Consider the following 27,038-nt stretch of genomic DNA (forward strand, 5'->3'; position numbering starts at 1 on the left):
TTCAAATAAAAAAAGAAGTTTGAACAGCCATTCTGGCAGCTCCAACACTTATTCTCAAATTGTTTGAGGACATTTTTAAATATGTGTCACCAGATTGTGTCTATATTCACTTTTTCATATTTTGCAACTAAGAGTTTTTTGTGCTATTTGAAGTCTGTTACTGTGTAGGCTTCCACCTAGTGCTCTGGGAGGCAATTCTACAGTGAAAAATTAGTCATCAAAATTACTCCTGAGCCTACTACCTTGGAGTCTTATTAGGAATTCTTGATCTATAACTTCCTCTCCATTGAAAAAAGGTTTACTACTTCTATTTTATAATAATTATGGATGGGCAGTCAGAAAGGTTTCGATTCCAATTGTTTCCTATGTTGTTTATAAGAATTTTTCTTTTATTCAGGTTTTTCTGGCCATTTTGTTGTTTTACAAGTATCCAGTAATAGTGCGCTCCCTTTGAAAACAGCGCACATTATGGGCCCTGTTTACTAAGATATGTTAGCATTTTTAGCATGTGCTAAAAATTAGATTTGTTAACCATGTAGATGCCCATAGGAATATCATAGGCATCTACACAGTTAGCATGCTAAAAACACTAGCACACCTCTAACACAGCCTGGTAAACAGGGCCTTTTGTAGAAACAGGGGACATACTTTTTCAGATAAGGCACATGTACACACACAACTTTGCACAAGCTGGAGGCTGAGAAGGCTAGGGCTTTTCAGCTTGGAGAAGAGACGGCTGAGGGGAGATATGATAGAAGTGTATAAAATAATGAGTGGAATGGATCGGGTGGATGTGAAGCGACTGTTCACGCTATCCAAAAATACTAGGACTAGAGGGCATGAGTTGAAGCTACAGTGTGGTAAATTTAAAACGAATCGGAGAAAATTTTTCTTCACCCAACGTGTAATTAGACTCTGGAATTCGTTGCCGGAGAACGTGGTACGGGCGGTTAGCTTGACGGAGTTTAAAAAGGGGTTAGATAGATTCCTAAAGGACAAGTCCATAGACCGCTATTAAATGGACTTGGAAAAATTCCGCATTTTTAGGTATAACTTGTCTGGAATGTTTTTACGTTTGGGGAGCGTGCCAGGTGCCCTTGACCTGGATTGGCCACTGTCGGTGACAGGATGCTGGGCTAGATGGACCTTTGGTCTTTCCCAGTATGGCACTACTTATGTACTTATGTAAGCACAATGGTTCACACATGTATGTCGTTTCTACTATTGGAAAAGAATGCCCACTCTTTCTGAAATAGTATGCTCTCTTTCCAGATAGCACACCCTATTATCAGCAAACAAAATATAAAATGTCATGTTATTTCTGCAAGCTTTCATTTGGCAATCACATAAGAAATGTCAACAACGTATCCTATGTCACTGCAAATACCCATCCCTACTACTATTTAACATTTCTAAAGCTAAGTATCTTTCTGGTATCTCAATGGCATATATATTTAGATCCGTAAGTCTCAGAAACCTTTTGTAAATCTCTGTGAACCATCCCAACCTGTTTGTATCTTTTTGCAGGTATAACTTCTAGAACTGGACAATACTCTAGGAGAGGCCTCGCCAATAAATTGTACAACTGTATAATTGCGTCTTTCTACTATTTAAGCTCCTTCCCATGCACTCTAGCACCCCTCTGATTCTAGCCACTACCTTCAATGGTTTTACTATCTTGAAAAGCAGGCTATAATTATACTGAGGTCTCTCCTTCTTTGTAGATGTCAGCATCTCGCCCCCTTATTGCAGTGTTTCTCCTTATTGCTACATCTGAAATGCATAACTCTCTGGGCCCTGTTTACTAACATAGTAACATAGTAGATGACGGCAGAAAAAGACCTGCACGGTCCATCCAGTCTGCCCAACAAGATAAACTCATATGTGCCACTTTTTGTGTATACCTTACCTTGATTTGTACCCGTCTTTTTCAGGGCACAGACTGTATAAGTCTGCCCAGCACTATCCCCGCCTCCCAACCACCAGTCCCGCCTCCCACCACTGGCTCTGGCACAGACCGTATAAGTCTGCCCAGCACTATCCCCGTCTCCCAACCACCAGTCCTGCCTCCCACCACCGGCTCTGGCACAGACTGTATAAGTCTGCCCAGCACTATCCCCGCCTACCACTACCAGCTCTGCCACCCAATCTCGGCTAAGCTCCTGAGGATCCATTCCTTCTGAGCAGGATTCCTTTATGTTTATCCCACACATTACTAAGCCACGCTGTAGGCATGCTAACTTTCTAGCACACTAAAAAATTAGTGCGCCTACAGCGCAGCTTAGTAAACAAGAACCTGTGTATGGCATTTCAAAATTCGTTTGATTTGCAATCTGTAGAGCTCATACACAATAGTGTCATCTTTTTAAGCCCAAGACATACCTACAATTCTCAAAAATTGCCAAACGAAAACCTAGAGAAATGCCAACAGTACTAACAAAGAATGGAAGAACTCAAAGCAGAGGTGCTGAATGCACTGTGTGTGCTACACAAAGCAGGGTCCAACCATCCGTGCTCTACTTCCTGCCTTTTAATTCCTATATTCCAAGACTCATGCTGAAGAGTTATATGCAACTACATGAGTCTTGGAAAGGAGCTCCTGCATGCTGTTTCTCTTGTTGCTGTGAGGTGCTTAGAGCGGAAACAATATGCTGATCTGGATTTGAGCATCAACTGCACATTCGATCAGGTCTAAAAAGTACACTAGATAGGATACACTATACTAGCAGGATACACAATAAAGCTAGAAAAAAGTGATTGAACAGAAAAAAAAAGATAAAATGTTGGGAGCTGTTTTCTTATCGTTAGTTACAAGAAATATGCAAATTAATGATGTTCCTTACCAGTAATGTGTTTTTCTTTCTTACATAACAGAATAATTGGTCAAACAAGTGGAAAATACGTGATGGTCATCCAACACAGCCATCCACACTGTATTCTTTACAAAGTTTAGAAAAGCCTAAGGAGCCCCTTCACTAAAGCTTAGCACACTGTAATGGACATTAGCATCTGCTAAGTGCTAAGAAGCCCATTATATACCTATGGTCTTCTTAGAATTTAGCACTTACTAAGCTTTAGTAAAAGGGTCCCTAAGTGTTTTTCTTGGACATGCATCAGACTTTCTGCACAACTGCTGCTACACAAGCTGCCTCAGTCCTATAGGATAGCTTAACAAAGTCAATTATTTTTATTAAAATGTGTTTATTAAAATTGTATATACTGCTTGGCTTATGCAGGTCACAAAAGGGAAGACAAGGGAAATATAGGGCTGACCCTCCCCCATGTCTCTCCTTCAGTCAAATCAGTTAGGGTGGTTGCAAGCAGATCATTCTTTTAATGCCAATACTTGCATTATTGTTTGTTTGCTGTAAATCTAATTTTGGATTCAGTCAAGGCAGTGACTAAACTGGTGGTGACAGTTACGGACACTTCAATTCCTTGCTCTGCTCTTCCTATATAATTTCTTGAGCAAAAAATGTCCAGCTGATTTACTTAAATGAGTATGGCAGCCTCATCTTCAGATGAACCCCACTCGCTCTACTAGATTTAAGACTCTCACTAAAGTCCTCAGTCCTTGGAGTTGGCCTCACTGTTCTAAATGAAAGATTCCTCACACCATACATTTTGCCTCTCTTTTTGTTGTTACTGGATTTTAAGCTTTAAGATGCAGGGACTGCCTACTCTATGTTTGCATACACTTGCTAGTGCCAAAATGTATGGACAATCAAATCCTCACAGTCACACATAGATACACACACACATGTATAATTTATGACCAAGGAACTGGGTCCCAGTCAGAGAAAGAGGAGAAAAAGACACATTTTTTCCTACCTCCTATGAACCATAATTGTAATTTCATCTAACTGTAAATTGTAAGCCGCTTTTAACCAAATCCTATTTTTGGATAACAGTGGGATACAAGAACACATACATACATCCTATGTAATAAAACCCACCTGCAACGTTCTGAAGCTGGCAGCGTGGACAAAAACATTGAAGCATTCGTGCTCCTGTTCCTGCAAGCGTCATCAACGACTGTGTCCAATCACGGAACAGCAGCGCGAGTCAACGTGAACTCCTACGTATTAAAAAAAAAAACTGCTTTGAAGAGCTGACAAAATGGCCGCTGGTCCCGCAAAAACGGCAGCGTGACCCAAATCTGACCAGCACGAAGACCAGACCGCCACTGACGCACCCAAAGGCGCCGCTGACGCACCCAAAGGCTCCACCGAACCAGCTGAAGGAGAAAGAACCGCCAGAATATCAGCTGTTTCCACGGCGGTGCAGAACTTGCAAGCACCGGAGGATCCCCCCTCCCGGCGCAGCTTCTTGGCCATTGTGCGGCCCCACAGCTGCGGAGCTAAGAGATTTCCTTTTCTTTACTTTTATTTTAAACGACCCAAGCTGAAGACTCTCTACAGCGATCAAAAACGCACACTCCCAGAGCTGCTGTGCCGTTTGCTGCTAGAAGTCTGATGAAGGCTCCAGTCACAGCAACCTTTTTAAAAGGAGAAGAAGGGGGGTGGAAGGAAGGGATGGATGGGGGTGGGAGGGAGGGACGACGACCCTGAATGGCGGAGGAAGAGGGGGAAACCATGGACCTGGGAAGGGGAGGGGGACGGAGGGGGAGGGGTAGCATTGTATATTAGCGAGAGTCTTGAATCAAATAGAATGAAAATTCTGCAGGAAACAAAACACTTCTTGGAATCACTGTGGATTGAAACTCCATGCGTAAAGGGGAAAAGGATAGTGATAGGAGTGTATTACCGTCCGACTGGCCAGGATGAACAGACGGATGCAGAAATGTTAAAGGAAATTAGGGACGCAAATTGGGCAACACAATAATAATGGGCGATTTCAATTACCCAAATATTGACTAGGTAAATGTAACATCGGGGCCTGCTAGGGAGGTAAAATTCCTTGATGAAATCAAGGACAGCTTTATGGAGCAGCTGGTACAGGAACCGACGAAAGAAAAATTCTAGACCTAGTCCTTAGTGGAGCACATGATCTGGTGCGGGAGGAAATGGTGCTTGGGCCGCTTGATAACAGTGATCATAATATCATCGGATTTGATATTTATTTATTTTATTTATTTATTGCATTTGTATCCCACATTATCCCACCTCATTAGCTTTGAAGTAAGTATACATAGGAAATCAAATACGTTAGCGTTTAACTTTAAAAAAAGGAGATCATGATAAAATGAGAAGAGCGGTGAAAAAAAAACCTTAGAGGAGCGATTGTGAGGGTCAAAAATTTACATCAGGCGTGGATGCCGTTCAAAAACATCATCCCGGAAGCCCAGGCCAAATATATTCTGTGTATTAAAAAAGGAGGACGGAAGACCAAACGACAGCTGGCGTGGTTAAAAAGTGAGGTGAAGGAACCTATTAGAGCTAAAAGAAAATTCTTCAGAAAATGGAAGAAGGAACCGACTCAAAATAATAAGACACAGCATAAGGAATGTTAAGGTAAAATTATGTATAATCATACCTGATAATTTTCTTTCCATTAATCATAGCTGATCAATCCATAGACTGGTGGGTTGTGTCCATCTACCAGCAGGTGGAGATAGAGAGCAAACTTTTGCCTCCCTATATGTGGTCATGTGCTGCCGGAAACTCCTCAGTATGTCGATATCAAAGCTCCATCCGCAGGACTCAGCACTTAGAGAATTACACCCACGAAGGGACACTCTGCCCAGCTCACCACCGCCGAAACGGGGGAGGGGAATTAACCCAGCTCATCCCCACACAAGTGGGGGAGGGGAATCCGTCCAGCTCATCCCCGCGGAGCGGGGGAGGGACACCACACCCGCCGATGCGGGGGGATCTGGCTTATCCTGCAACCGCAACCGCGGGAGGAGCTGACTGACCCTAACACCGCCGAAGCGGGAGGGGTACAAAGCTGCCCTACAGCCGCACGAAGCGGGAGGGAGTGCCGGCAGAATTTATGTCTCAATCCAGCCCCGTAAAACGGAGGGGAGAGGAATGCAGCAGCTCACTGTAACACAAACTCGTCTTAACTCTTGAAGAATCCAAGTGAAAAAACTTGAACACGAAGTCTTTCTGAAGTAACTGAAGACTGAACTTGAACCTGAAATGCAACCAGAATAAAAACAGTACAGATATCTGGGAGGGGCTATGGATTGATCAGCTATGATTAATGGAAAGAAAATTATCAGGTATGATTATACATAATTTTACCTTCCATATCATCAAGCTGATCAATCCATAGACTGGTGGGATGTACCGAAGCAGTACTCACCCAGGGCGGGACATAGAAATCCCTGACCGCAACACTGAAGCTCCAAACCGGGCCTCCGCCCGAGCAGCCACAGTCAAGCGGTAATGCTTGGAGAATGTATGGGCCGAAGCCCAAGTTGCCGCCTTGCATATCTCTTCCAAGGAGACGGAACCGGCCTCTGCCATCGAGGCCGCCTGAGCTCTTGTGGAGTGAGCTTTCAGCTGGATAGGCGGCACCTTCCCTGCGGCCACATAAGCCGCTGCAATGGCTTCCTTGACCCATCTTGCCACTGTAGGCTTAGCAGCCTGCAGACCCCTACGAGGACCTGCAAACAGGACAAACAGATGATCCGATTTCCGGAAATCATTGGTCACTTCCAAGTATCTGATGATGACTCGTCTCACATCCAGATATTTAAGAGCAGAGTACTCCTCTGGGTAGTCCTCCCTACGAAAGGAAGGGAGACAGAGCTGCTGATTCACATGGAAGCGAGAAACAATCTTGGGCAGAAAGGAAGGCACTGTGCGAATAGTCACTCCTGCCTCAGTAAACTGCAGAAAAGGCTCTCGACATGAGAGCGCCTGGAGCTCGGAAACTCTTCTGGCTGAAGTGATAGCCACCAAAAGACTGTTTTCAACGTCAGGTCTTTCAGAGATGCCCTCGACAAGGGTTCAAACGGCGGCTTCTGCAATGCTCTTAGCACCAGGTTGAGATTCCACGCAGGCACCACTGACTGCAGAGGAGGGCGCAGGTGATTAACTCCCTTGAGAAAGCGCACCACATCTGGCTGGGAAGCCAGGGAAGCACCCTTCAGGCGGCCCCTGAAGCAAGCCAGAGCCGCTACCTGGACCTTAAGGGAACTGAGCGACAGGCCTTTGTCCAGACCTTCTTGCAGGAACGCCAACACTGAAGAAATTGGAGCAGTGAAGGGAGAAAGTGAGCCTGCTTCACACCACGCTGCAAAGATACGCCAAACCCTGGCGTAAGCAGTAGAAGTAGAGCGTTTCCTCGCTCTCAGCATAGTGGCGATGACCTTGTCTGAGAAGCCCTTCTTCCTCAGACGCTGCCGCTCAATAGCCAGGCCGTAAGACCAAAGGGGGAGGGATCCTCCATCACCACGGGACCCTGATGTAACAGGCCCCGCTCCACTGGCAGCCGCAGAGGATCGTCGATTGAGAGCCTGATCAAGTCCGCATACCAGGGACGCCTGGGCCAATCCGGACCCACCAGGATTATCCTGCCGGGATGTCTTGCCACCCGGTCTAGGACCCTGCCCAACATGGGCCAGGGTGGGAACACATAGAGAAGCTCTTGTGTCGGCCATTGTTGGAGAAGAGCATCTACTCCCAGGGATCGAGGGTCCCGTCCTCTGCTGAAGAAGCGCGGCACTTGGCAATTGGCCGATGACGCCATCAGATCTAGGCTCGGCTGGCCCCAGCGCTTCGTGATGTCCAAGAACGCCTGAGCAGATAGCTGCCACTCTCCGGGCTCCAAAGTATGGCGACTGAGAAAGTCCGCCTTGACATTCATGACTCCGGCAATGTGGGCCGCTGACAGCTGTACCAGGTTCGCTTCCGCCCACTGGCATAGACTCATAGCCTCCTTGGCTAGAGGGGCGCTCTTGGTACCTCCCTGGCGGTTGACATAGGCCACAGCCGTGGCATTGTCCGACAGTACCCGTACAGGCTTCAGCACCAGTACCGGGATGAACTCCAAAAGCGCCAACCGAATGGCTCTGAGTTCCAGGAGGTTGATAGACCACTTCGCCTCTGCAGGAGACCAAAGCCCCTGCGCTGTCCTTCCCAAGCAGTGGGCTCCCCAGCCCGACAATGAGGCGTCCGTCGTGACGACAATCCACTCTGGGTCACCAGAGGCATTCCCGCAGACAACTTGTCTGTCTGCATCCACCAGCTCAGCGCCTTGCGCACTGCTGGATCCAAGGGAAGACGCACCGCATAATCCTCCGACATCGGAGTCCAGCGCCGCAGCAGAGAGTGTTGTAGTGGTCTCATATGAGCCCTGGCCCAGGGCACTACTTCCATCGTGGCCGTCATAGAGCCCAACAGCTGCACATAGTCCCAAGCCCGAAGAGGAGAGGCTACCAGGAACTGGTCCACCTGAGCCTGAAGCTTGACAATCCGATTGTCTGGCAGGAACACTCTGCCCACTTGGGTGTCGAATCGAACTCCCAGATACTCCAGGGACTGAGTCGGGCGCAGCTGGCTCTTCTCCCAGTTGATGATCCATCCCAGGGAGCTCAAAAGAGCAACTACCCGGTCCACAGCTTTGCCGCACTCTGCATAAGAGGGGGCTCGGATCAACCAGTCGTCCAGATAAGGATGGACTTGTACTCCTTCCTTTCGCAGGAAGGCCGCTATGACCACCATTACTTTGGAAAAGGTCCGCGGAGCAGTAGCCAACCCGAACGGGAGGGCTCTGAACTGGAAGTGTCGTCCCAGGACTGCAAAACGCAGAAAGCGTTGATGAGGAGGCCAGATGGGAATATGCAGGTACGCTTCCTTGATGTCCAAGGATGCCAGGTACTCCCCTGCCTTCACTGCCGCTATAACAGAGCGGAGAGTCTCCATGCGAAAGTGCCGCACTTTCAAGGCCCGATTGACCCCTTTGAGGTCGAGGATAGGCCGGACAGAACCTCCTTTCTTTGGTACCACAAAGTAAATGGAGTAACGCCCCTTGCCAAGCTGACTTTCTGGCACCGGAACGACCGCACCCAGGCGGATCAGATTGTCCAAAGTCTGTTGCACTGCCACAGCTTTGACCGGAGACTTGCAGGGAGAGAGTACAAACCCGTCTCTTAAGGGTCGGCAGAACTCTAGCTTGTAGCCGTCTCTGATGACTTCCAGCACCCAAGCGTCTGAAGTTATTGTGGTCCACTCGCCCAGAAACGAGGACAGCCGTCCTCCAATCTGCACTGGGGCGTGGACCAATACCCCGTCATTGGGTACGAGACCCTGGGGGAGGACCGGAGGGAGCACCTCCGGGACGGCGGTCTCTGCGAAAGGAACGCTGCTTGGGGGAGAAATTCCTCTTAAAGGAAGAGGGGGCAGAAGAACCCGACCTGCCCGGGCGGTACCGACGGGCTTCCTGAAACCGTCCTCTGGAGGTACCGGGACGAGCACTAGCCCGAGCCCTGACCTCCGGTAACTTCTTGCCCTTAGACGTGCCGAGATCGGTCACGATTTTGTCCAGCTCGACCCCAAAGAGCAGCTTGCCTTTAAAAGGCAATTTAGCCAGGCGGGATTTAGAGGCGTGGTCAGCAGACCAATGTTTCAGCCAAAGCCACCGCCGCGCAGAGACTGTCTGAGCCATGCCTTTAGCTGAGGCTCTCAAGACATCATACAGCAAGTCTGCCAAATAGGCTAAGCCCGATTCCAGGGCTGGCCAATCATCCCTCAAGGAATGATCCGAGGGGGAAGCCCGCTGCACCATAGTCAGGCACGCCCTGGCCACATAGGAGCCGCAAACTGAGGCCTGCAAACTTAAAGCAGCCGCCTCAAAGGACGACCTTAAGGCCGCCTCCAATCTCCTGTCTTGGGCGTCCTTTAGGGCCGTGCCACCTTCCACCGGCAATGCCGTTTTCTTAGTCACCGCAGTGATTAAAGAATCCACGGTAGGCCACAGATAGGCCTCACGTTCACTCACAGCCAAAGGATAGAGGCGGGACATAGCCCTAGCCACTTTAAGGCTCGCTTCTGGGACATCCCATTGAGCCGAAATTAAGGTGTGCATGGCATCATGCACGTGGAAGGTTCTAGGCGGGCGCTTCGTCCCCAGCATAATGGCAGAGCCAACAGGGGCTGAGGGAGAGACGTCCTCCGGAGAGGAAATCTTCAAAGTGTCCATGGCCTGTAACAACAGGTTGGGCAAATCCTCTGGGCGAAAAAGCCGCGCTGCAGAGGGGTCATCCGCTCCATCCGAGCGGGGATCCGTCTCCTCCAAGGAATCCGCAAAGGACCGTTGGGAGACCTCAGACACGCTGCCCTCATCTACATCGGAGGAGACAAATTCCTCCAAGGCCTGGGAATCAACCCGAGGGCGTTTACCTCTGGGAACCTCAACCTCTTTACCAGACGAGGGAGCGGGGGCAGCGTTGTGCATGAGGAAGGCCTGATGCAGCAGCAAAACAAACTCGGGGGAGAAACCCCCCAGACTGTGTACTTCCGCAGCCTGGGCAACAGCCCTAGGCGCACTCTCAACCGGCGCTCGCAACAGCGGGGGAGAGGCCTGCTGCGCATCCAAAATGGCGTCCGGCGCGAAACTCCGCGAAGGAGCCGCGCGGGAAGAACGGCTCTTAACTTTAGCCGCTTCTGTGCCGTCGCCCAAATTAAGGGCGTTCATGGCATTAATGTCTCCAACCTCAAGGGCGGCCCAAGAAGAAGCCGTCCGAGCCGCGTGGCCGGCCAAAATGGCGGAGGCGAGGAGCGGGGGATGGGCATTTATGGCGGGAAAAACCGCCACGCCGGAGGAAGGACCGGGACATTCATCGGTCACGAAACTGCCACCCAACAAGGGCGAATCAGGCTTTAAGACCCCCGCATCCCCTCTAGAAGCGCTCAAGCGACCCGGGGAGCGACCCTTTGCGCCCTCGCCCTCCGACGCCATGTGCCACGAGGAGAAGAATCGGGGAACCCCCGCCCGCTATAAAAAGGTAAAATTACCTGCTGTCCGCTCCGAGTTGTAACGACCTGGTGTCCCAGTGAGTAGCTGCAATAGACGCTTAAATAAACGTCGAAATAAACGCCTTTAAAGACGTTTAAAATTTTTTTTTTTTTTTTTTTAACGGAGCCAGCGGGAGGGGGGAGAAAAGGAGGGACCTGGCACCACCAGGTTTGCCCTTGCTCAAAAGAGCCCTCAACCCCAGGCACTCAACAAAACCTAAAAATTAGGCTTGGAGGCCTAGCCAGAGCTGCTGCTGCTGTGTGTGACCACCACCTGCTGAGATAGAGAACATACTGAGGAGTTTCCGGCAGCACATGACCACATATAGGGAGGCAAAAGTTTGCTCTCTATCTCCACCTGCTGGTAGATGGACACAACCCACCAGTCTATGGATTGATCAGCTTGATGATATGGAAGTCAAATGCAAAGCGCTGATAAGGAAGGCTAAGAGGGACTTCGAAAAAAAAAGACTGCGTTGGAGGCAAACACACATCGTAAATTTTTTTTTAGGTATTTTAAAAGCAGGAAGCCGACAAAAGAATCGATTGGACCGCTAGATGACCGAGGAGTAAAAGGGGCGATCAGGGAAGACAAACCCTTAGCGGAGAGATTAAATTAATTCTTTGCTTCGGTCTTCACCGAGGAAGATTTGGGTGGGATACCGGTGCCGGAAATGGTATTTGAAGCTGACAAGTCAGAGAAACTTAATGAATTCTCTGTAAACCTGGAGGATGTAATGGGGCAGTTCTACAAACTGAAGAGTAGCAAATATCCTGGACCGGATGGTATTCATCCCAGAGTACTGATAGAACTGAAAAATGAGCTTGCGCAGCTATTGTTAGTAATATGTAATTTATCTTTAAAATTGAGCATGGTACCAGAAGATTGGAGGGTGGCCAATGTAACACCGATTTTTAAAAAAGGTTCCAGAGGAGATCCGGGAAATTATAGACTGGTGAGTCTGACGTCGGTGCTGGGCAAAATGGTAGAGACTATTATTAAGAACAAAATTACAAAGCATATTCAAAAGGATGGATTAATGAGACAAAGCCAACACGGATTTAGTGAAGGGGAATATTGTCTCACAAATCTACTACATTTCTTTGAAGGGGTGAACAAATATGTGGATAAAGGGGAGCCGGTTGATATTGTGTATCTGGATTTTCAGAAGGCTTTTGACAAAGTACCTCATGAAAGACTCCAGAGGAAATTGGAGAGTCATGGGATAGGAGGTACCGTTCTATTGTGGATTAAAAACTGGTTAAAAGATAGAAAACAGAGAGTAGGGTTAAATGGTCAGTATTCTCAATGGAGAAAGGTAGTTAGTGGGGTTCCCCAGGGGCCTGTGCTGGGACTGCTGCTTTTTAACATATTTATGAATGACCTAGAGATGGGAGTAACTAGTGAGGTAATTAAATTTGCTGATGATACAAAGTTATTCAGTCGTTAAATCGCGGGAGGATTGTGAAAAATTACAAGAGGACCTTATGAGACTGGGAGACTGGGTGGCAAATGACATTTAATGTGAGCAAGTGCAAAAGTGATGCATGTGGGAAAGAGGAACCCGAATTATAGCTATGTCATGCAAGGTTCCACGTTAGGAGTCACGGACCAAGAAAGGGATCTAGGTGTCGTCGTTGATGATACGTTGAAACCTTCTGCTCAGTGTGCTGCCCGGCTAAGAAAGCAAATAGAATGTTAGGTATTATTAGGAAAGGTATGAAAAACAAAAATGAGGATGTTATAATGCCTTTGTATCGCTCCATGGTGCGACCGCACCTCGAATACTGTGTTTAATTCTGGTCGCCGCATCTCAAAAAGATATAGTGGAATTAGAACAGGTACAGAGAAGGGCAACGGAAATGATAAAAGGGGATGGGACAACTTCCCTATGAGGAAAGGCTAAAGCAGCTAGGGCTCTTCAGCTTGGAGAAAAGGCGGCTGAGGGGAGATATGATAGAGGTCTATAAAATAATGAGTGGAGTTGAACAGGTAGACGTGAAGGAAAAATTAGGTTCTTACCTTGGTTATTTTCTTTCCTTTAGTCATAGCAGATGAAGCCATTACGTATCGGTTGTGTCCATCAACCAGCAGGGGGAGATAGAGAGCACTCAACTTTCGCAGTGCCACATGGTCAGCTAGCTCCACTGCCTCTTCAGTATTTGAAGCTTCCAAAGCAGTATAACAAACCGCAATGGGAATAACATGAACTTTCCTCACAGCGAACGATGGCCCCATAACAAGGGCATGAACTCAAAAGGAGGGAATGAACACATCCTCCTGGAGGGAATAAACTCGTCCTCCTCTTTGTATTTATGGAGGGAATACACACATCCTCCTGGAGGGAATGAACTCATCCTCCTATAAGTGAACATGAATCCTGAAGACTGTTTTCCAACTTTCTCCCAAGGAAGGATTAGAACTTCAGGAAACAAGAACAGAACCTGAAACAGATTCACATCTTACAGACAATCATATAGGGAGGGCTCATGGCTTCATCTGCTATGACTAAAGGAAAGAAAATTACCAAGGTAAGAACCTAATTTTCCCTTCCTTGTCATCAAGCAGATGAAGCCATTACGTATGGGATGTATCAAAGCAATCCCTAGCAGCCACATCCAGCATGTAATGTCGGGCAAATGAGAGCTTCGAAGCCCATGTTGCTGCACTGCAAATCTCATGAAGAGAGAGTGCTCCAGTTTCAGCCCAAGAGGAAGAAATCGCTCTTGTAGAATGTGCCTTAAAGGCTACAGGCGGAGGCCGGACGGCAAGCAGATAAGCTGAAAAGATAGCTTCTTTGAGCCAGCGGGCAATAGTGGCTTTAGATGCTGGAGACCCTCTGCGAGAACCTGATAGTAAAACAAACAAATGATCAGAGGCCCTGAAAGAATTAGTAACTCGCAGATACTGCAAAAGAGTCCTGCGCACATCCAACAGGTGCAACTGTCCAAAGGATTCTGGAAACTCCTCCTTAACAAAAGAGGGTAAAAAAATAGGCTGGTTTAGGTGAAACGCTGAAACCACCTTAGGCATGAAGGAAGGCACGGTACGAACCGTGACCCCGGACACTGAAAATTGCAGAAATGGGTCTCGACAGGACAGCGCCTGGAGTTCTGAAACTCATCTCGCCGAAGTAATGGCCACCAGAAAAACGGCCTTTAGTGTCAAATCTTTCTCTGAAGCTCGCCGTAGCGGCTCAAAAGGAGAACACTGCAGAGCCTTCAAAACTAGCCCCAGGTTCCAAGCTGGACAAGATGCCCGCACGGGAGGACGGAGCTGAAGCACCTCTCTAAGAAACCGTGCCACATCTGGATGAGCAGCTAAAGACATGCCTGCAACCTTATCATGAAGGGAGGCCAATGCTGCCACTTGCACCCGCAGGGAATTATAGGCCAAGCCTTTTTGTACACCATCCTGCAAAAAGTCCAGAATCGGCGAGACAGGAGCCCACATGGGTGTGATCGCTTTTGAAACAAACCAAGCCTCAAACTGGCGCCAGATCCTGGCATAAGCCACTGAAGTGGATCGCTTGCGGGCCTGCAGGAGAGTGGAAATAACATTATTGGAATAGTCTTTGCCTCTCAATTGCGCCCTCTCAATAGCCATGCCGTAAGACCAAAATGCAGGCGTCCTCCATGGCCACCAGTCCCTGCGACAACAGGTTCGGTACCAGAGGTAAAGGAAGGGGAGCCTCCACTAGCATCTGTTGGAGGTCCGCATACGAAGGCCCCCTGGGCCAATCCGGGGCGATGAGAACCACTTCTCCTGGGTGAAGCCGAATCCGCAGGAGCTCACGCCCTATCAAGGGCCACAGAAGGAACACATACCAGAGGCCAGGGTTGAGCCAAGGCATCCAACCCGGCTGAACGAGGACCTCTCCGTCTGCTGAAAAGCACGGGACTTTGGCATTTGAGCTTGTCGCCATAAGATCCATTACGGGCTTGCCCCATTTGGCACATATCTGCAGGAATACTCAGTCTGCCAGTTCCCATTCCGCTGGATCGATTTGATGCCTGCTTAGATAATCGGCTTGCACGTTGCTCTGACCTGCAATGTGAGCTGCTGACAGAAACTGTAGATGCAGCTCGGCCCGGTGGCAAATCTGTTCGGCCTGCACGGCCAGCGCTCTGCACCGAGTGCCGCCTTGTCGGTTTATGTAGGCTACTGTTGTCGTGTTGTCCGACATCACTCTGACAGCCAATCCTTCCAGGGTCACTTGAAAGGCCAGAAGCGCCTGAAACACCGCTTTCAACTCTAGGCGATTGATGGACCACTCCGACTCGTCGGGTGTCCAAAGACCCTGGGCATGCTTCCCCTTGCAATGTGCGCCCCAGCCCTTCAGGGCATCTGTCACCACTAGGCACCAATTGTGGAGCGCCGGCGGCATTCCTCGCCGCAGCATGCTGTCTGAGAGCCACCACTCCATGTTGAGTCAGGCCGCAGGGAGCCAAGAGAGTCTGCATTGATAATCCTGAGATACTGGAGACCATCGTTGAAGCAGTGAATACTGCAGAGGTCTCAGGTGCGCTCTCGCCCATGGCACCAAATCCAAGGTGGCTGTCATCGATCCCAACAGCTGGACAATGTCCCAAGCTCGCGGATGGGGCATCCTCAGGAGCAGACGGACCTGATTCTGAAGCTTGCACCACCATTGCTCGGGTAGGAATACATATCCCGAGTCTGTGTCGAACCATGCGTGCCCCCAAATATTCTAGAGATTGCGAGGGGGTCAGGTGACTTTTGGCTACATTGACGACCCAGCCCAGAGATTGCAGTACTGAGACCACTCTGGCTGTAGCTTGATGGCTCTCCGTTGCGGAGTCCGCTCTAATGAGCCAGTCGTCTAGGTACGGGTGAACCCGGATACCTTCTCGCCTGCGAAAAGCAGCTACTACCACCATTACCTTGGGAAAGGTTCGGGGAGCTGTGGCGAGGCCAAAAGGCAAGGCCCAAAACTGGAAATGATTTCCCATCACTGCAAACTGCAGAAACTTCTGGTGCGGGGGCAAAATTGGAATATGCAAGTAAGCTTCTTTCAGGTCCAGAGACGTGAGAAACTCTCCTGGCTGTACCGCCGCACTGACGGAGCGCAGGGTTTCCATATAAAAATGCTGCACTCTTAGGGACTTAATTCTTTTAAATCCAGAATAGGGCGAAAAGACCCACCGCAGCCAAAATTGGTGGGAGGCACCGGGGGAAACCACCCCAATGTGAATCAAGCCTTGTAAGGTCTCCTCTACCGCCGCCCGTTTGGCGGCAGAACCACATCGGGACTCCACAAACACGTCTCTTATCGGGGCATCGAACTCTATTCGGTATCCTTCTCTGATCAGGTCCAAGACCCACTGATCTGAGGTAATCTTGGCCCACTCCTCGAGAAAGAGGGAAAGACGTCCTCCTATAACAGGAATCGAGGGGGCCTGGCGCACCCTCATTGAGAGGGTTGCCCTTGAACTCCAGGTCTTGAGCCTGCTGCTGTGGAACGTTTGTCCGAACGAAAGGAGTTCCTCTGCTGAAAACTGGCCACGAGAAGTGGACCCAGCAGAATGCCCCGGGCGGTACCTTCTAGCTTCACGGAAGCAAGGTCTATAAGAGGAGTTAACCGCCTGACCCTTGGAGGGAGGCCGCGGCCTATCCTCAGGTAAGTGCTGGGGTTTAGCATCTCCCAGGCCTTTCTCAATTTTCTCCAACTCCTCACCCAACAGGAGAAGGCCTTGAAAGGGCAACTTCACCAACCTTTGCTTAGAGGCCATGTCCGCCGCCCAATGCCGTAGCCACAGAAGACGGCGAGCCGCCGCTGCTACAGCCATCTGTTTAGCCGAAGCTCTGACAATATCAGAAAGGGCGTCAGCCAAAAAGGACAAGGCCGACTCCATTCGCGGAGCCACTTCAGACAAGGGCTCCGCTCCATCATCGGGCTGTTCCACTGCCTGTTGCAACCATGCCAGGCAGGCTCCAGCAGCATAACAACTGCATGCAGACGCCCGAATAGTAAGACCAGCAATTTCAAAGGACCGTTTGAGTGCTGATTCCAGTCTACAGTCTTGCATGTCCTTCAGGGCAACACCTCCTTCAACCGGGATGGTAGTTCTCTTTGTCACAGCTGTGACTAGGGCATCCACCTTAGGCATTGCAAAGCGAGCCAAATGCTCCTCACTCAGAGGGTATAATTGCCCATAGCCCTGGAAACTTTCAAAGGTCCTTCGGGGTCAGCCCATTGAGCTGAAATAAGCTCTTGGATGGAGTCATGCAAAGGAAAGGCTAGAGCAGGCTTTTTGGTACTTGCCATCCTCGGATTTCCAGAGGAGGCCACGCCACTCCCAGGATCTTCAATAGAGAGGACCTGTAAGACAATCTGAAATAAGTGCTGGCAGCTCCTCGCGGTGGAAAATCCTCACCGCGGATGGATCATCTGGATCCAGTGGCCCTTCTGCACCTTCCTCTGGTTCCTCTGGCCACGAGGGCCTGCCAAACCCCTCAGAGTCACCACATCCCGACCACGGGGGGGGAGGGGGGTGCGGCACTATCTGAAGGGGAATTTACCCTTCTGCGCTTCTCTTCCGGCCAGCTATCAGGGAAAAATGACTCAGAGGGCAATCCCAGGCCTGCATCCACCGAAGGAGCAGTAAGGGGGGCTGTAGAAAACCCCTGTGGCTGAGCTCTTTTAAGCATATATGCATTATGAAGCAATAATACAAAGTCAGGGGAGAAAAAGTCGCCCTGGGCACCCGGTTCCAGTCCGGGGCTAGTAGCTCTTTGGCCAGCCTCAATTCAAGGGCCCCCTCCGGTCTCCAGACCCTCCGCCTCAGCAGGGGTCGCGCCATGTGGTGCTTTCAAAATGGCGCCCGCTGCCAGCTCCACCGAGCGGGAAGAATCATCGCTCGCCATGCTCGGGCCGGCTCTTACGCCTGAACAGCACGTTTTACACAGCCCCACTGCTGATCTGCGCTTGTCACACTTGGAACAGCGCTTAACACTCTCTGCAGCCATCACCGAAAAAACGGTGGAAAATTCAAAATGGCGGCTTCGCGCCAAAAACGTCCCGATCGTGGGCTCTCCACGGAGGAGTCCGAAAACACTCTTACCTCACTGGACCGAGTATACAAGCTCCGGTCACGCTGTAGAAACTGAAGAAAACCTCTTTTTTTTTTTTTTTTTTTTAACGCTGTGAGGAAAGTAGAGAAAACAGCAAAAGAGGCAATCAAATCAACTCCGGAGGTACAGAACAGTGGGAAAGGCAGGGAAAGGCAAACCAATGTGCCTGCATCCACCAAGTGTAGAGTGGGATAGAGCAGGGAAAAGTGAAACTAATGTGCTCACATCCACTGGGGGGATGGTTAAGGCAGGGAAAGGGCTAACCTATGTGCCTTTAAAGTGAAGCTGCTATAGCCTCTAACACCCCAGCTAACAACTGGCAAGCCAGGAGCCACCCCCAGGCAGATTTTTTAAGGAGCTTGATCAAGCTCCAACCACCCTGCTTGGGGAGATAGAGAATACTGAAGAGGCAGTGGAGCTAGCTGACCATGTGGCACTGTGAAATTTGAGTGCTCTCTATCTCCCCCTGCTGGTTGATGGACACAACCCATACGTAATGGCTGCATCTGCTTGATGACAAGGAAGCATCTGTTTACGCTTTCCAAAAATACTAGGACTAGGGAGCATGTGATGAAGCTACAATGTAGTAAATTTAAAACGAATCGGAGAAAATATTTCTTCACTCAACGTGTAATTAAACGCTGGAATTCGTTGCCAGAGAATGTGGTAAAGGTGGTTACCTTAGCGGAGTTTAAAAAAGGTTTGCATGGCTTCCTAAAGGAAAAGTCCATAGACTGTTATTAAATGGACTTGGGGAAAATCCACTATTTCTGGGATAAGCAGTATAAAATGTTTTGTACTTTTTGGGGGATCTTGCCAGGTATTTGTGACCTGGATTGGCCACTGTAGGAAACAGGATGCTGGGCTTGATGGACCTTTGGTCTTTCCTAGTATGGCAATACTTATGTACTTATGTAATTGGGATGTGTATGTAGGTATCCTTATGATTCAGCAAATAAAAGTGAGTCACCTTTTAGTCAAACAGAGGACGACGGAAGGAAGACTGTGTATTTTGAATTTCTGTTTGCATGGAACTAGACCAAGGTCCAGAATAGGGCATAACCATCCTGTTTTCTTGGGAATGAGGAAGTACCTGAAAGCGAATGCTACATACCTGTAGAAGGTATTCTCCGAGGACAGCAGGCTGATTGTTCTCACTGATGGGTGACGTCCACGGCAGCCCCTCCAATCGGAATCTTCACTAGCAAAGTCCTTTGCTAGCCCTCGCGCGCACCGCGCATGCGCGGCCGTCTTCCCGCCCGAAACCGGCTCGAGCCGGCCAGTCCAGTATGTAGCAAGACAAAACTCTGAAGGGAAGACACAACTCCAAAGGGGAGGCGGGCGGGTTTGTGAGAACAATCAGCCTGCTGTCCTCGGAGAATACCTTCTACAGGTATGTAGCATTCGCTTTCTCCGAGGACAAGCAGGCTGCTTGTTCTCACTGATGGGGTATCCCTAGCCCCCAGGCTCACTCAAAACAACAACCAAGGTCAATTGGGCCTCGCAACGGCGAGGACATAACTGAGATTGACCTAAAAAATTTACCAACTAACTGAGAGTGCAGCCTGGAACAGAACAAACAGGGCCCTCGGGGGGTGGAGTTGGATCCTAAAGCCCAAACAGGTTCTGAAGAACTGACTGCCCGAACCGACTGTCGCGTCGGGTATCCTGCTGCAGGCAGTAATGGGATGTGAATGTGTGGACAGAAGCCCACGTCGCAGCTTTGCAAATTTCTTCAATGGAGGCTGACTTCAAGTGGGCTACCGACGCAGCCATGGCTCTAACATTATGAGCCGTGACATGACCCTCAAGAGCCAGCCCCGCCTGGGCGTAAGTGAAGGAAATGCAATCTGCTAGCCAATTGGATATGGTGCGTTTCCCTACAGCCACTCCCCTCCTATTGGGGTCAAAAGAAACAAACAATTGGGCGGACTGTCTGTGGGGCTGTGTCCGCTCCAAGTAGAAGGCCAATGCTCTCTTGCAGTCCAAAGTGTGCAGCTGACGTTCAGCAGGGCAGGAATGAGGACGGGGAAAGAATGTTGGCAAGACAATTGACTGGTTCAGATGGAACTCCGACACGACCTTTGGCAGAAACTTAGGGTGAGTACGGAGGACTACTCTGTTGTGATGAAATTTGGTGTAAGGGGCCTGGGCTACCAGGGCCTGAAGCTCACTGACTCTACGAGCTGAAGTAACTGCCACCAAGAAAATGACCTTCCAGGTCAAGTACTTCAGATGGCAGGAATTCAGTGGCTCAAAAGGAGGTTTCATCAGCTGGGTGAGAACGACATTGAGATCCCATGACACTGTAGGAGGCTTGACAGGGGGCTTTGACAAAAGCAAACCTCTCATAAAGCGAACAACTAAAGGCTGTCCTGAGATCGGCTTACCTTCCACATGGTAATGGTATGCACTGATTGCACTAAGGTGAACTCTTACAGAGTTGGTCTTGAGACCAGACTCAGACAAGTGCAGAAGGTATTCAAGCAGGGTCTGTGTAGGACAAGAGCGAGGATCTAGGGCCTTGCTGTCACACCAGACGGCAAACCTCCTCCAATGAAAGAAGTAACTTCTCTTAGTGGAGTCTTTCCTGGAAGCAAGCAAGATGCGGGAGACACCCTCTGGCAGACCCAAAGAGGCAAAGTCTACGCCCTCAACATCCAGGCCGTGAGAGCCAGGGACCGGAGGTTGGGATGCAGAAGAGCCCCTTCGTCCTGCGTGATGAGGGTCGGAAAACACTCCAATCTCCACGGTTCTTCGGAGGATAACTCCAGAAGAAGAGGGAACCAGATCTGACGCGGCCAAAAAGGAGCAATCAGGATCATGGTGCCTCGGTCTTGCTTGAGTTTCAACAAAGTCTTCCCCACCAGAGGAATGGGAGGATAAGCATACAGCAGGCCCTCCCCCCAATCGAGGAGGAAGGCATCCGATGCCAGTCTGCCGGTGGCCTGAAGCCTGGAACAGAACTGAGGGACTTTGTGGTTCACTCGAGATGCGAAGAGATCCACCAAGGGGGTGCCCCACGCTTGGAAGATCTGGCGCACCACTCGGGAGTTGAGCGACCACTCGTGAGGTTGCATAATCCTGCTCAACCTGTCGGCCAGACTGTTGTTTACGCCTGCCAGATATGTGGCGTGGAGCACCATGCCGTTCCGGCGAGCCCAGGTCCACATGCTGACGGCTTCCTGACACAGGGGGCGAGATCCGGTGCCCCCCTGCTTGTTTACATAATACATGGCAACCTGGTTGTCTGTCTGAATTTGAATAATTTGGTGGGGCAGCCGATCTCTGAAAGCCTTCAGAGCGTTCCAGATCGCTCGTAACTCCAGAAGATTGATCTGTAGATCGCGTTCCTGGAGGGACCAGCTTCCTTGAGTGTGGAGCCCATCGACATGAGCTCCCCATCCCAGGAGAGACGCATCCGTGGTCAGCACTTTTTGTGGCTGAGGAATTTGGAAGGGACGTCCCAGAGTCAAATTGGTCCAAATCGTCCACCAATACAGGGATTCGAGAAAACTCGTGGACAGGTGGATCACGTCCTCTAGACCCCCAGCGGCCTGATACCACTGGGAGGCTAGGGTCCATTGAGCAGATCTCATGTGAAGGCGGGCCATGGGAGTCACATGAACTGTGGAGGCCATGTGGCCCAGCAATCTCAACATCTGCCGAGCTGTGATCTGCTGGGACGCTCGCACCCGGGAGACGAGGGACAGCAAGTTGTTGGCTCTCGTCTCTGGGAGATAGGCGCGAGCCGTCCGAGAATCCAGCAGAGCTCCTATGAATTCGAGGTTCTGCACTGGAAGAAGATGGGACTTTGGGTAATTTATCACAAACCCCAGTAGCTCCAGGAGTCGAATAGTCATCTGCATGGACTGCAGGGCTCCTGCCTCGGACGTGCTCTTTACCAGCCAATCGTCGAGATATGGGAACACGTGTACTCCCAGCCTGCGAAGTGCCGCTGCTACCACAGCTAGGCACTTTGTGAACACCCTGGGCGCAGAGGCGAGCCCAAAGGGTAGCACACAGTACTGGAAGTGGCGTGTGCCCAACTGAAATCGCAGATACTGTCTGTGAGCTGGCAGTATCGGGATATGTGTGTAGGCATCCTTCAAGTCCAGAGAGCATAGCCAATCGTTTTGCTGAATCATGGGGAGAAGGGTGCCCAGGGAAAGCATCCTGAACTTTTCTTTTACGAGATATTTGTTCAGGGCCCTTAGGTCTAGGATGGGACGCATCCCCCCTGTTTTCTTTTACACAAGGAAGTACCTGGAATAGAATCCCAGCCCTTCTTGCCCGGATGGCACGGGCTCGACCGCATTGGCGCTGAGAAGGGCGGAGAGTTCCTCTGCAAGTACCCTCTTGTGTTGGAAGCTGTAAGACTGAGCTCCCGGTGGACAATTTGGAGGTTTTGAGGTCAAATTGAGGGTGTACCCCTGCCGGACTATTTGCAGAACCCACTGATCGGAGGTTATGAGAGGCCACCTTTGGTGAAAAGCTTTCAACCTCCCTCCGACTGGCAGGTCGCCCGGCACGGACACTTGGATGTCGGCTATGCTCTGCTGGAGCCAGTCAAAAGCTCGCCCCTTGCTTTTGCTGGGGAGCCGCGGGGCCTTGCTGAGTCGCACGCTGCTGACGAGAGCGAGCGCGCTGGGGCTTAGCCTGGGCCGCAGGCTGTCGGGAAGGAGGATTGTACCTACGCTTGCCAGAAGAGTAGGGAACAGTCTTCCTTCCCCCGAAAAATCGTCTACCTGTAGAGGTAGAAGCTGAAGGCTGCCGGCGGGCGAATTTGTCGAATGCGGTGTCCCGCTGGTGGAGAGACTCTACCACCTGTTCGACTTTTTCGCCAAAAATGTTGTCCACACGGCAAGGCGAGTCCGCAATCCGCTGCTGGATTCTATTTTCCAGGTCGGCGGCACGCAGCCATGAGAGCCTGCGCATCACCACACCTTGAGCAGCGGCCCTGGACGCAACATCAAAAGTGTCATAAACTCCTCTGGCCAGGAATTTTCTGCACGCCTTCAGCTGCCTGACCACCTCCTGAAAAGGCTTGGCTTGCTCAGGGGGAAGAGCATCAACCAAGCCCGCCAACTGCCGCACATTGTTCCGCATGTGTATGCTCGTGTAGAGCTGGTAAGACTGGATCTTGGACACGAGCATAGAGGAATGGTAGGCCTTCCTCCCAAAGGAGTCTAAGGTTCTAGCGTCCTTGCCCGGGGGCGCCGAAGCATGTTCCCTAGAACTCTTAGCCTTCTTTAGGGCCAAATCCACAACTCCAGAGTCGTGAGGCAACTGAGTGCGCATCAGCTCTGGGTCCCCATGGATCCGGTACTGGGACTCGATCTTCTTGGGAATGTGGGGATTAGTTAAGGGTTTCGTCCAGTTCGCAAGCAATGTCTTTTTTAGGACATGGTGCAAGGGAACGGTGGACGCTTCCTTAGGTGGAGAAGGATAGTCCAGGAGCTCAAACATTTCAGCCCTGGGCTCGTCCTCCACAACCACCGGGAAGGGGATGGCCGTAGACATCTCCCGGACAAAGGAAGCAAAAGACAGACTCTCGGGAGGAGAAAGCTGTCTTTCAGGAGAGGGAGTGGGATCAGAAGGAAGACCCTCAGACTCCTCGTCAGAGAAATATCTAGGATCTTCCTCTTCCTCCCACGAGGCCTCACCCTCGGTGTCAGACACAAGTTCACGAACCTGTGTCTGCAACCTCGCCCTGCTCGACTCAGTGGAGCCACGTCCACGATGGGGGCGTCGAGAGGTAGACTCCCTCGCCCGCATCGGCGAAGCTCCCTCCGCCGACGTAGTCGGGGAGCCTTCCTGGGAGGTGGCTGCTGCCGGCACCGCACGCGGTACCGACGTCGGGGACCTCAACTCGGGCGATGGGCCAGCCGGCGCCACGCTCGACGGTACCGGAGGCGCAAGCACCGCCGGTACCGGAGGGGTAGGGCGCAACAGCTCTCCCAGAATCTCTGGGAGAACGGCCCGGAGGCTCTCGTTTAGAGCGGCTGCAGAGAAAGGCTGTGAGGTCGATGCAGGCGTCGACGTCAGGACCTGTTCCGGGCGAGGAGGCTGTTCCGGGCTGTCCAGAGTGGAGCGCATCGACACCTCTTGGACAGAGGGTGAGCGGTCCTCTCGGTGCCGATGCCTGCTGGGTGCCGAATCCCTCGGCGACCCAGAGCTCTCGGTGCCGACGCGGGGAGGAGACCGGTGTCGATGCTTCTTCGACTTCTTCCGAAGCATGTCACCGGAGTTCCCCGGCACCGACGAGGAGGACGTAGAATCCATCCGTCGCTTCCTCGGGGCCGAGGCCGAAGAAGGTCGGTCTCGGGGGGGCTGTACCGCAGGAGCCCTCAGGGTGGGAGGAGACCCACCCGAAGGCTCACCGCCACCAGCAGGGGAATGGACAGCCCTCACCTGCACTCCTGACGATGCACCACCGTCCGACGACATCAGCAGACGAGGTCCCGGTACCACCGGCGTCGATGCAGCTATCCGATGTCTCGGCGCCGATGCAGAGGCCCGATGCCTCGATGCACTCGATGCAAGGGCGGCCGAGGAAGATGGTCTGGACGCTGACGACGTCGATGCACTCGAAGATCCCGGTGCCGATGCCGACGAAGAGCCCGAGAACAAAACGTTCCACTGGGCTAGTCTCGCTACCTGAGTCCGCCTTTGAAGCAGGGAACACAGACTACAGTTCTGAGGGCGGTGCTCGGCCCCCAGACACTGAAGACACGACGAGTGTCGATCAGTGAGCGAGATAACCCGGGCGCACTGGGTGCACTTCTTGAAGCCGCTGGAAGGCTTCGATGTCATGGGCGGAAAAATCACGCCGGCGAAATCAAAGTCCGAAATGACGGAAAAAGAGCACCAAAAACTTTAGAGGGAGAAAATCTCGACCGAGGCCGAAAAGAGGCCTACCCCGACGACGAAAGAAAACTTATCGGGGCCAAAAGCTGGAAATACGGGGAGGATTGAAACGGAACCCGGTGGAGGGGTTCCGGAGCACTTCCCGAGTAGAAGAAAAGCTTTTCCGAAGAAAAAACACGTTCAACAATATGGACGCGCGAGGTCGACTCTCCGGGGCTCGACACGGCGAAAAATACGACCGTACCGAGTGCGGACAAAAGAAGACTGGCCGGCTCGAGCCGGTTTCGGGCGGGAAGACGGCCGCGCATGCGCGGTGCGCGCGAGGGCTAGCAAAGGACTTTGCTAGTGAAGATTCCGATTGGAGGGGCTGCCGTGGACGTCACCCATCAGTGAGAACAAGCAGCCTGCTTGTCCTCGGAGAATAGAGCTTCCGATTCTATTCCTGGACTGAAGTAGGTTCTATTGATTTGGAATTGTAGAAGCATAACCTTATTGCAAAACAGGTGGACATGAGTTTGAAGCAGTAGAGTTGCGAGTCTCTGTGGAAGAAGTGAAGCTTGAGACAAAAACCAGATTTAACAATGCTGAGCTCCCGGGAATCTTTAAGAGCTTCATCCAACCCCTTACACATAGGGTAGGATGTAAACTTGTTAAATGAACTGACAGTGATCACAGAATACAATATTTTTCAAGAGGAGAAAGGCTGTTTGGACATAACAGTAAAAGTTTGTTTCAGTTGCTTTCCCTTTCTCTGGCGAGATCTAGTATAAAGCTGACGCTGAGACTTCTGTAGTTGTGGTCACTTGTCTGAAGGGCGATAGACTCTGGAACTACAATAAGAAAGGGATTCTAAACTAGAACAGTGACCATCAAATGGTGTCAATAGTATACTTTATCCTTGTCACCAATGAGGGTATCTCACCCACGCATGGCGAATCTGTCAACTTACGCCTATGTTTACTAAGCGGCACTATGGGCACATTAGCGTTTTTAATGCACATAAATGGTTTACGCGTGATAAACGCTAATGCGCCCATAGAAATTTACAGGCATGTTAAAAACACTAACACACATTAGTAAACATACCCCTTAGTATCTACTAGGGATGTGTAGGCAACAAAAATAAATCATTTTAGTTTTCTATGCAGGCTTTTTATTGTTTTGTTTCTTTTTGTTTTTTTAAATAAAAATTTAGCAGATTTCTTCTATCAGCTTTTTTGGCCAATTTATTCTGTGAGAGTCCCAGCAGGGACTTCCTGAGGCTTGACTATTAGACTAGAACAAGGTACGAACTAGGATTGTTCAAGGTAATATCACTGATCACAAAGAAGTATATAGAAACAGAGAAACATGACGGCAGGTAAGGGCCAAATGGCCAATCCAGTCTGCCCATCCTCAGTAACTACTAACTCCTCCTTTCCTAAGGGATCCCATGTGCTTGTCCCCTGCTTTTTAAAATTCTGACAGTCTGTCTCCATAACCTCCACCAGGAGGCCATTCCATGCATCCATCACTCCGTGAAAGAGTATTTTCTTAGATTCCTCCTAAGCCAATTTCCTCTTAACTTCATCCAATGTCCTCTCATTCCAGAGTTTTCCTTCATTTGAAAAAGGCTCTCCTCCAGTACATTAACACCACTGAGGTATTCAAATGTCTCTATCGTACAACACAAAAGGGCAAATAAAACTTACTGAAAGTAATGAGCATGACAAGACACTGCAATCCTGAGCCCTCAGGAAGTAAGGCATAATCCAGGTACAAAAGCAGTACAGCAACAGGAAACAAAACCCAGAAGTGATGCAGAAATTCTCAGGTCTGCTCTGACCTGCAGCCAGATTTCTAAGACCAAGAATAGTTCCTCCTGGAAGGTAGCTGCCTCCCAACTCAATCAACACTGGAAAAATAATTAACTGCCTATCTAATGTGACATCACTAAAATGGAGAGTCTCCAAAAGTCTCCCCTTTCCCTACTTTTTATGTCTCCTTTAGAGAATTTAGTGAGACAACTTGTATTATCATTCTACCCTATGCAGAAGATATTTGGTTTTTAATACCCCTTGATGGTGATGGAAAGTGTAGGATCCTGGTTCTTAAGTAGTAGGTTGGTCTGGAATATATCAAAAATAAGCTGTACATAAATTGGC

General features: G+C 50.2%; 1 protein-coding gene across 1 annotated transcript in view; it reads right to left on the minus strand.

Annotated features, from left to right (window-relative positions):
* Positions 1–27,038, minus strand: part of LRP12 (LDL receptor related protein 12) — a 206,027-nt gene that overhangs the window by 77,006 nt on the left and 101,983 nt on the right.

The sequence above is a fragment of the Microcaecilia unicolor genome, chromosome 1 (genome assembly GCF_901765095.1).
Source record: "Microcaecilia unicolor chromosome 1, aMicUni1.1, whole genome shotgun sequence".
Classification (NCBI taxonomy): Eukaryota; Metazoa; Chordata; class Amphibia; order Gymnophiona; family Siphonopidae; genus Microcaecilia; species Microcaecilia unicolor.